The sequence below is a fragment of the Limanda limanda genome, chromosome 18, assembly GCF_963576545.1.
Source record: "Limanda limanda chromosome 18, fLimLim1.1, whole genome shotgun sequence".
NCBI lineage: Eukaryota > Metazoa > Chordata > Actinopteri > Pleuronectiformes > Pleuronectidae > Limanda > Limanda limanda.
In genome coordinates this window covers 10369305-10380109 of record NC_083653.1, presented here as the reverse complement: position 1 = coordinate 10380109, position 10805 = coordinate 10369305, and positions in this window count along the sequence as shown.

Here is a 10805-nt window from a genome sequence, read left to right as displayed (position 1 = left end):
CAATACTTTTCAAGACCTTTTTCAAGACCCTTCTTATATTTTTAAAGACCCCAGCGCCACTAGGAGCTGTAGCCGGTTACATCAGCGACACAATTGAGTTTGAGATTGCAAAATTAAATGAAGTTTGCCAGAACTTCTATGTAGCACTGTATCAACACAACATAATTCAGATAGGCCGGGAAGGAATAAAGCTCAAAAGATTAAATTTAGTTAGTAGCCTAAGCCAAAAAGCACAATTTATTTATAACAATAACATGCTCACTCACTCACTCACTCACACATGCACACAACACTGTTTCCCACAGGATTTGTAGAGATCATGGTGGATGGACCCTGGACCCTCTTGGAAGAGAATATGGTACATTTTAAAGTAAAGATGCATCAATCTGGTCCACATTGAGAGACAAATTAAGAGGCTAGATTGAAATTAATATGGCAGTCAGAATCTACTTGTGGTGTGAGAAATACTGCACAGACACACTGAGCAGTAACTGGTTGAGTCAACTCTGCAATAGGCACTTTTATAATACTTTAAATAATAAAACCATCGGCTACACATCTAAAGAGTCTTGAATTTGGAAAAGATTCAAGAATTTTTAATACTTTTTAAGGGTCTTGATTTTCCCTAAATTTATATATCAACTTTTAATACTTTTCAAGACCCCGCGGATACCCTGGATACGGACAAAATGAGATCAGACGGTATCGATAAGATATCACGATAAATGTCACATTATCACAATATCGCGATATATTTTCCATAATTATTTCTTTGAAGTTTAAAGGCAGATGTTTGCTCCTGATTGAAGGTTGTACTTTCTGCACTTTACCAATCTGAGGTAGATTAATTATGTGTGACACAATGCATTAGCACACTGACACATACTGAACCGTTATATTATTGACATTGTGTTATCGCCCAGCTCTAATCTCGATAGTCCAGGTGTTGCAGACTATAACCTGGCATCTGCCCAGAAGTGCCTCTTTAAGGGGCCTTACACGGGGCTCCACCAGGCCCTCCACCAACTGAATACATATTATTATACTGTAGCACAATGTATTGTATCGTGATACATATCATATATTAATATTCCCCTATGAACTGTGGAGATGTCACTTGCTCTGATTAGAAGTGTGACGAGATTAGATCAACAGCATTGTTAGTATATAGCCCTTATTGTTGTGTTTTTATTCATGTTCAAATGCTGGATGAAGAGGAGGAAGAGCAGGAGGATGAAGAGGAAGAGAAGACGGAGGGAGGGAGGGGGGGAAATGAAAATATTTGGGATCCCTTTGCCTCCCATACGTGGCCACAGCCATTTGGCCTACATTTAAAACCCAGCTCCTTCACACCGTTAGAAGTTGTTGTCTTCCACCACAGGTATGCATGTGTGTGTCTGTGCGTGTGTCTGTGCGTGTGTGAGACATTCAGGAGCAGAGGGAAAACTCTGGACTCTCCTGCTGAACTTTTCTTCTCCAGACAACTCACCCTACATGTCGTCCGCTGCTCTCCGCTGGAGGAGGAACTTCTTTTTCACTCGACGCTGCTGGAAATCACAGCTCCATGGAGGTAGTCCTCATCCGCTGCGTGGAGACAGCGTGAAAAGTCCCGGAATCCGGAGAATCTCCTGAATCATAAAACGCAAAAAAAAAAACTGTCCGGAGCCAAAAGAGGGGAAAAGTCACTCCGGAGGTTCTGGCTCAGTAAAAAAAATTAAGAAAAAAAGTTCCTCTCTTGTTTTCCAGCCGCAGAACAAATAGAAGAGAAACGAGTGGAAGTGAAGTTGTGTTCGTGGACCGTGGATAAGAAGCACAGTGTTCTCCGCCGGGCTCGAACCCTCGGTGTGTTTATAGTAGTGGTCCCTCCGCTCCAATGGAGGCGTTCAGGGCCGGTGGGGGGGGGGAGAGACAGAGGAGCTCACGTTGCGTTCACGGTCGGCGGGGAAATAAGGGAAACGCGAGGTTCACGTTCACAAGGCAGTGGTGTGGGTTGTGAATCTCGCCTCCTCGGTGTTAATAGATGAGAAATTGACCAGGTTAAAAAGTTTAAATAGGGCTGCACTTAAAATAGATTTTGGCCAAAGAATGTTTCTGTTATTTAAAGTTGTTCTTATCACACAAATGTTTTGCTGTTATTTCCAGTCAGTTTGGTTATAATTAGTTATTTGATTGCGACTCACGATTGGTCGAGTGTGTGTGTGTGTTGCGTTCACTTTTGGGCATCTTAATGTATAGTCACATATTTAAATATGACAAATGACGTAAAACATCATGTGAATTTACAGATGAGTATATAAATTAGTTGGAAATTAAGCCTCATCTAAATACAATGCTGTTTACACATTACTAGTACTGATACTAGTCCATTGATATGAATGAGTATTCTCACTCTGTATGATGATAATATCACCTACGTTAGATTTAATAAATTTTTTGAATGCAGGACGTTCACTTGTACATTAGGATCATAACATTGTGGTTTTACCATATTAGAATAAGTTATGGATCTTCCACCACTGCAGCTGGAGAACATACACAACCAGGGATTTAACGCTACGGCTAAAGGACAAATGGGGGATATGTTGTACAACTTCAGGGTGAAAACCAGAACAGATGAAGTCCAATTGCCCTTGATTCCTAGTGGAAATCTGTATAAGCCTTTTTGAGGAATGGTTTTGACTTTTAAATCAAGTTGACTTTTTATATTTTCTTCTTGAGGGATGAAAAGTATGGGAGCCTATGAAAGAAAAGGATCAGCCTCAAGTAAAACTTGTCAAGTTATCACATGATAACTTTTAAAATAACTCAATTGTTAAAATAGAAAACTTCTCACATTATTACGTAAAACATATCATCTTATATAAATCATTTTGTTAAAACACAACACTAACAAAGAAAGTTATCACGTTGAAATGTGAAAAGTTGATGAAGTTATTCACGTGGCAACAACATGCTATTGACAGAAGAAAGCAAGTAAAACTCAACTCATAAAACATATACACATTTACTAATTTCACCTTCCATTGTCCTGTTGACCCTGTGTTAACTGCATATGACAAATACAACTTGAATCACTCAAATATGTGAGAAGTTCTCCACAGGCCAGCAGAGCTCAGGGGTCCCAGCCTCTGCGGGGACCCTGAAGGCAGCAGCCGTTCCAGATGCCGTCCCCTCTGACATCAGACCGGAGGAATGTGAGGAATGTGGGCTCCTGGGAGAAGTCCTCCTGGTTTAATGGTTTTCCAGGGGCCACAGAGGTGACTGGGCGTCCAACAAAGAAGGTCCCCTCACCTCTCATGTCCCCTCTCTTTGCCTTTTGGCCCTGGATGAGTCAAAGCATCACGGGGGCCAATATATTTACACAACCGACACATTTACAACATGGAGGCTGATTAAAAGAAAAGGTTTCACAAAATATATACTTTGCTATTTTAATTTAAGAGGCTGCCAGTGGATATTTTAGTATTAATCAATGCAATTATTGTTTAAAAAATGTTTAGTATCATATTAACCTTCATTATTTTATTAAATATCCAACAATTGTATTTGATAGTGTATTTGATTAAGATAAGTTATTTTAATATACACTATTATTATAATTATTACTATTTAAACTTATCAGTGTAAGCAGGTTATACCAACATTTTATACAACAAAAGTATATATTCTCTTACTTCTACCAGAGGAACCACCAAATAATTAAATTTTTAGATTTTAGAATGTTGTTTTTATTTATTTATTTAATTAATGGTGCAGTTGTAGCTCAGGTCCTTTTTATCTGTGTGTACATGGATTAATCAAACCTCTATCCAAACTCATGGGAAAGTAACTCTGGTGGTGAAATAAATCCCTTTTTTTAAATTAAAATATTATCATGTTCATTGCCTGCAACATTGAAATTTAAACATGTGGTGTACAACGTGTAATTTGCGTCGGAGAATTTCAGTTTCTTTTCACTTTTTGATTTTAAAATCCAGAGAAAATTTTAAAGACTTGACCTCTGTGTCCTCAATATTTGTTTTGTCCATGCTGTATAAAATTACAATGTTATTATAAATCCATATCTATACTTAGGATAGTTTCCCCTTAATTTGTTATTCATTTATGTTCATTAAACCACATTGAACCATATTGCATAGGCTGACACTCACTTGCTTTCATGCTGTTCAGTGTCTTTGTGAATAATGTCCATAATTATCTCATTAAAGGATTCTAAATATCCCAGAAAGTTATTAGTCACAACATCCTATGAGGATATAATAAAAAGTACACATTTTAAAGGTACCACAGGAGAGTTTAAGTTTTTTTAAAGCACAATGACTGTGTCTCAAGAGACCGTAGAGGTTCATTGAATCCTGTAGTTATGTCACAGGGAAGTCCTGTCAGAGAGAACAGTGAAGGCCTGGATAAATGCAGTCAATTATTTTGTTCTGTCTAAATTTAGCTCTAATTCACAAATTGCACATTTTACACATACTGAAAATTAAACACATTTAACACCCAACATAAATTCTACTGTATATATGTTTTGGTTTATTTTTATGGATTTACATTATAACTTGGATCAGAAAGAATAATACAATTGTCAGCAGAATAAAACCGAGGTTTATTGGATTCAAGGATTATTTGTGACTAAACGTCACCCTCTTGTGGCGAACATGAAACTCACAACAGCAGCACTCAGCACAATCATCATTATTTTGAGGCGGTACTTGAAGCTAAATCATGTTGGCAGTAATTACAGGGTTTAAACACAGGATGTACACGTTTTTAATGTTACCTGCTGCTATCTGTCAGCCCATAAACTCAAATCTGAAAGCTTTAAAAGTCAGAAACAGAAAGTAGGTTGGTGGTTGAAATGGATTCTGGGAATTTACTAAATGAGGGAGAATAGAGTCGGCCAAGTTACAGTAAAGGGAACAAAACAAAAAGGGAATTTACCACACACTCAAACCCTTTATAACCTATATGGGATTTATTTGAAATGACAGAGCGTGTACATACACATACAAGTGTATATAATATAAATGCATATAAAATAATAATATACATAATAAGACATTCCAAGTGTTTTTAGTATGTATTTAAAAAGTACACTGCTACATGTTTCTCAAACATCGGCGAATGAGTCACATCCAATGGCAACAATGTCTTTTATTTTCTCTTTCAGGAATTTGGATGAAAGCCCTGGACTGTGCTTCCTGTGGCTTCCTGTGGGAGATGCTGTGGGAGACTTGTTCGCTTTCTTTATCTCCAGTATCACAGGACCATGTTTTGGTTTTCCTGTTGTTTTGGATTCCCTGAAGGTGGTTTCCTGTCCACAATCTTAGGCCATGGCCACAGTTAATGAACACAAATCTGTGTCTCATTGTCTCGTCAGTGTTTCCTCACCTTTTTCCAAGGCCGTCGTCGCTTTGTGTGACAGATTCACTGGAGAAAATTGATCTTTTCAAACAAATCTGACACGAGTCAACCTTCAGCAGGACACACAGGCCTCCTCACTCCCTTTAATTGAATTATGTCTCTACGACTCTTAGGACACAAGGAATCAGATAAGAAGTCTGCCTGTTCAGGAGTCCCAGTTGCACAACCTGGCACTGAATGAAGTTAAGAAAATAAATCTCTATAGGTTTATTGGTTTGTCCAGTCCAGGTTTAAAGGGGGGGGGGGGGCGGGGGGCTCTCACAGGACTAACAGCTTGATAGAATAATAATGTAATATGGTGAACTCTGAGTGGAAGGTCCTCTCCCTCTCATTGTGACTGAGATACGCTGCCCTTGGAAAATAACTGAAGACGTGACGGATCGAGGATTTTCCTCCGGACTGATGACTAAACACGGAAAAATGTTTATGACTCTACAGAATGAGAAAAAAGGGCCATCATCTGACGAGGAAAAGGGATTTTAAACATTAGTGTAGAAAGAAATTATGTTTCCATCCCTGTCCAGTTGTTGGTTTGTTTCCTACCCTCCTTGTTTGGTCTCATCTGCGTTGATCTGCTTGTCAGCAGGTTGAAAGTCTTCGTGCTCACAAAAAAGCTCCAGTTGAAGTCGAGTTTACCCTGTTTACCAGTTTGTCTTTTCTTCAACTTGATGTTGACCGCAGGGTTTGTCTCACACACACACACACACACACACACACACACACACACACACACACACACACACACACACACACACTCACACTCGCACTCACACTCACACTCACACTCACACTCACACACAAACTAATGTGGAGAGCACCTCAGTAACCATCCTGACGATTGAATAGGAACTTGAGAATGGGGCAAACTCAAAATTCGTGAAAGGGTTCAATCGTCAATAGTCAATAATCGTCAATGATTTCAGTTGCATTGTTTTAGTCCTGAAAATAAAAGCACCTGTACTGTATAGGAGGCCCGCAGCTTCTTTTTTACTCTCATACCATCGCTGTTGTTGATGCTGTATAGTCTGTGTAACTGTCAGCAAAACCGGCCAGTTTATGCAGACTGTTTTATTCTTTTATTTTAGGGTTGGGCTATATATTGTTCTTATGTTCAACTACGGTTTGGGTTATTTTCGTTGTCTTTTACACGTAGCGACTCCCCTCGCATAGTTACCTGCAGCAAAGGAGCGGACGGTTTTATTCGACACACCTGATCCCTCGTTTCCGCCCCAGTGCAATAAAATACCTGCCGTCAGCCCGGCACAGATAGGAAACCAAACCGGACGCCAGCTTTGCGGCATTTCTCGGACCGAAAGAACCATCCAAACAACTTTAGCTTAACACCCCTCGCCAAGCGGAACGAGGTAAGGAAGCTGGTCCCATTTACTTTGCTGCGGGTAGTGCGGAAGGGAGTCGCTGTCACGTTAACGAGTCAGATGTCTCACGTGGCGATTTGTTTGTTCATTGTATTTTAACGTTCGTGTTTGGTTTTAATGATTAAAATCTTTGTAACTTGTAACTGTCATTACAGTTTTACGGTGTCACTACGGCAAACCAGATGTGAGAATAAAGAGCCGTGTAACATCAGTTCAAGAGACTCAGCGTTTGTGTGGAGAAGCGGGGGGCCGTTACAGTAAAACTCGAGGCTACAACGAAACGTCTTCCTGACTCGTGTCGTCACCCGAAGACACAAAACTTACAAATCGACCGTCAGACAAGACCGGACAACGCATCAAAGGCGCACGCACGAGAGACTATATGCAAATTTAATGAAGCATTTACATATGTAAATACAAAAATGTTGTGAACTTTCCTGCTTTCTTGAAGTCAAAACGGATCACTAAATAATGATGATGATTTTAACGACCAATGGTAATTGTGTGTGTCATGTTGCAACTAACATTATTTATTGTTGTCTATGAGGAGCGTAAACACTGTTTAAATTGCCTAGTATAATTTTCTAAGCATACTTACAGCGCATCCTCTTTTGTTTGTGCCCATCTTTCTTAGGATATTTAGGTTGCATCTGTTTTTGTGCTAAAACTCTGAGTATTCAACTGTTTTGCAAATGTCTGGCATAAGAAATAGCAGTTACTAAATTAAAGCGACTACTTGCAGAGGTTCTATTCAGGCACACTGCATATCACACCTAAAGATTAAGGTCCGAAGGTCAAATTATCAACGCAAGTAAAATAAAATGTCACTTAAAGCAGCAGCAACAAGTAAATCAGTTCCCATGCATCAAGACAGACCAGGCTCGACGCAAAGAATAATTCCTGAGAACATCCGAGAGCTGCATAAAAATACTTTCTATTCGGCCTATGAGTCCTGGAAATTGTCAGCAAGAGAAGTTCGGACTGAAATGAAAAACTACTGCTCTCCAGATGACCTCGATAAAATCCAACGTAAAATTTGCACAAACCATGATGTGGTGAGCCATCATTATGAGGCACTTGTATGCAGCCAAACCACCACCCCAGATATCGTTGGTAAAATGGACACCTGCTCTGCTCTGACTGAAGAAATTCTTGCTCTTGTGAGTAAACGCAGAGACATCATCGATGGCAACTATAATGAACGAGTCGAGAAGGAGAGAGTGAGAATAGTGCTGAGTAAGGAAGATCATGGCTCCATATTTGGACTTACAAATACTGAAACCGCATTTTCAGAAACATCACGGAACTCAGACCAATCAAATGCAATTTCAACAAGCTCTAGTAAACGACAAGACGCAGAAGCAGAGCTTGCAGCCAAGCAAGCGGAGGTAAAGGCAACAAAAGACATTCTATCCCAGGAATCCAAGCTCAGAAGACTGGAAGATGAATGGAAACTTGAAGAGGCGGCCATGTTGACCGAATTGGAGCGGAAAAGGACAGAGAGACAATCAAAGCTAGAAGAGGAAAGGAGGAACCTGCAGCAGCTTAAGGCAGAGAAGGAAGTCCAGGTAGCAGCTGCTAGAGTAGGAGCATATAACAGTTTCGAAGATGTCCGCCAAGATGGGATGAACCATGAATCAGTCGCTGCTCACCAGGAGACCAGATATGAAGCTCGGCTAAATTCAAATGGTTCACCACCTCAACCTCGACTAGCACCTTTGCGAGCAACAACATCTGAAGATACAGTCTCTCTGGCCCAAGCAATAGCAAGCGCACTAAGCATAAATCACTTGCCTGTACCGGAGCCAGAAACGTTTAATGGCGATCCTTTGAAGTTCACTGATTGGAAGATGTCTTTTACAACCCTTATCGATCAGAAACCTCTCTCACCAAGCGAGAAGATGTATTATCTAAAGATCTACCTCGTCGGAGAAGCCCGCAGAGCAGTGGAAGGGTTCTTCTATAGGAACTCTGAGGACGCATATACAGGTGCCTGGAAAGTCCTACATGAGAGATACGGAAACCCATTCCTTGTTCAAAAGGCCTTCAGAGACAAGCTCGCCAGATGGCCCAAAATCAGTGCGACTGATCCGTTAGCACTGAGAGATTTTACAGACTTTCTCCAAGGCTGCGCAGAGGCAATCCCACACGTTAAAGGTTTGACCATCTTGAATGATTGCGAAGAAAACCACAAGCTACTTCAAAAACTACCTGATTGGATTGTACAAAAGTGGGGCCGAATCGTCGACGATAACCTGTATAAAGCGGGGGATTACCCTGATTTCAAAAGTTTCACAGCGTTATTGAACAAAGAGGCCCGGATATCTTGCAACCCTATCACCTCCCCACATTGGATGAACTTTAATCCCACAGTCGAGAAGGAAGCCAGATCCCTCAATACAACTGCCCAATTAAAGTACGCCACCCGAGATGCACCTGAAACGGCCAATTATAGGGGAAGACCCCCATGTGTGCTCTGCCAAGATGAAACGCATGGCATCGTCAGGTGCCCTTCTTTCGCTGCAAAATCTTTGGAAGATAAAGGGGCATTCATCCACGAAAACCGCCTCTGTTTTGGTTGCCTAAGGAAGGGACACATCAATAAAGACTGTAGAGGGCGACATACATGTAATACCTGTGGTCGTAGGCATCCCACTTGCCTGCATGAGGAGCCCCAGTGCAATAAAATACCTGCCGTCAGCCCGGCACAGATAGGAAACCAAACCGGACGCCAGCTTTGCGGCATTTCTCGGACCGAAAGAACCATCCAAACAACTTTAGCTTAACACCCCACGCCAAGCGGAACGAGGTAAGGAAGCTGGTCCCATTTACTTTGCTGCGGGTAGTGCGGAAGGGAGTCGCTGTCACGTTAACGAGTCAGATGTCTCACGTGGCGATTTGTTTGTTCATTGTATTTTAACGTTCGTGTTTGGTTTTAATGATTAAAATCTTTGTAACTTGTAACTGTCATTACAGTTTTACGGTGTCACTACGGCAAACCAGATGTGAGAATAAAGAGCCGTGTAACATCAGTTCAAGAGACTCAGCGTTTGTGTGGAGAAGCGGGGGGCTGTTACAGTCTGGTTTGAATGGTTTTGACCTTCTTGTGCTTTACTGGAATGTTTCTCCACCACCCTCAAAAAGAAATGTACTTTTTTTCAATCCACAGTTCTCCTGAGAGTTTTCAATTCACGGTTCTCCTGAGAGTTCTATGGCATTTTTCACATCTGGAAATATAAACAGAGGTCTTTGTTTACATTAGATCTGTTAAGATTGGTGTCACATTGCATTCGGGGGAGCGCACTTAAGACTTATGTTCGACGTAAGTCCTGTCGTCATCACCTACATGGGCTGTGTCTATACCTAGAAGAATCTGGTGCTTAATTCTCATCCCAGACATCTGCTGTCGCTAGGGGAGAAGTTGAGAGAGGTAAAGGTCAGAGGTCACATTATCTACTTTATTCTGCAACTTTCTGAATCAAAACGTGGTCTTATATGTATCTATATCTTAGTGTCCTTACATACATTTCCACAGATATATATATATACATGTGCGCACATTTACAGTGTGAAGCTGAGACAGAGGCTGCAAACTGTAAATAATCACAGAATGAATCGTTGTTTTCACCCCAGTTTGTCAGTAGGTTGGTTTTCTGTTCAGACTTCCATGAAACCTGGTGGAAGTGGGTTTTTTGTAAATTGTTATTGACAGTTTGCATTATTTGTTAAACAGGAAAACAGGAAGGAAGCATCACAGAATATACAAACAAACCCTCCTTGAACCCCTGACCTTGTCATCAGCACGTTCAGAACTGGCCTTGGTTGCTGACGTAAACACATGACAACATCTGCCATGGACCAGCACAACAAAAAAAAGGAAAAAACTTACAAACAAATAAATAATTAAATAAATAACGATGAAAAAAAATGTAACCTGTTATAATACTAAGTTATTAAATTAAATAACAGGAACAATAGTCTCATCTCTCTCTCTCTCTCTCTCTC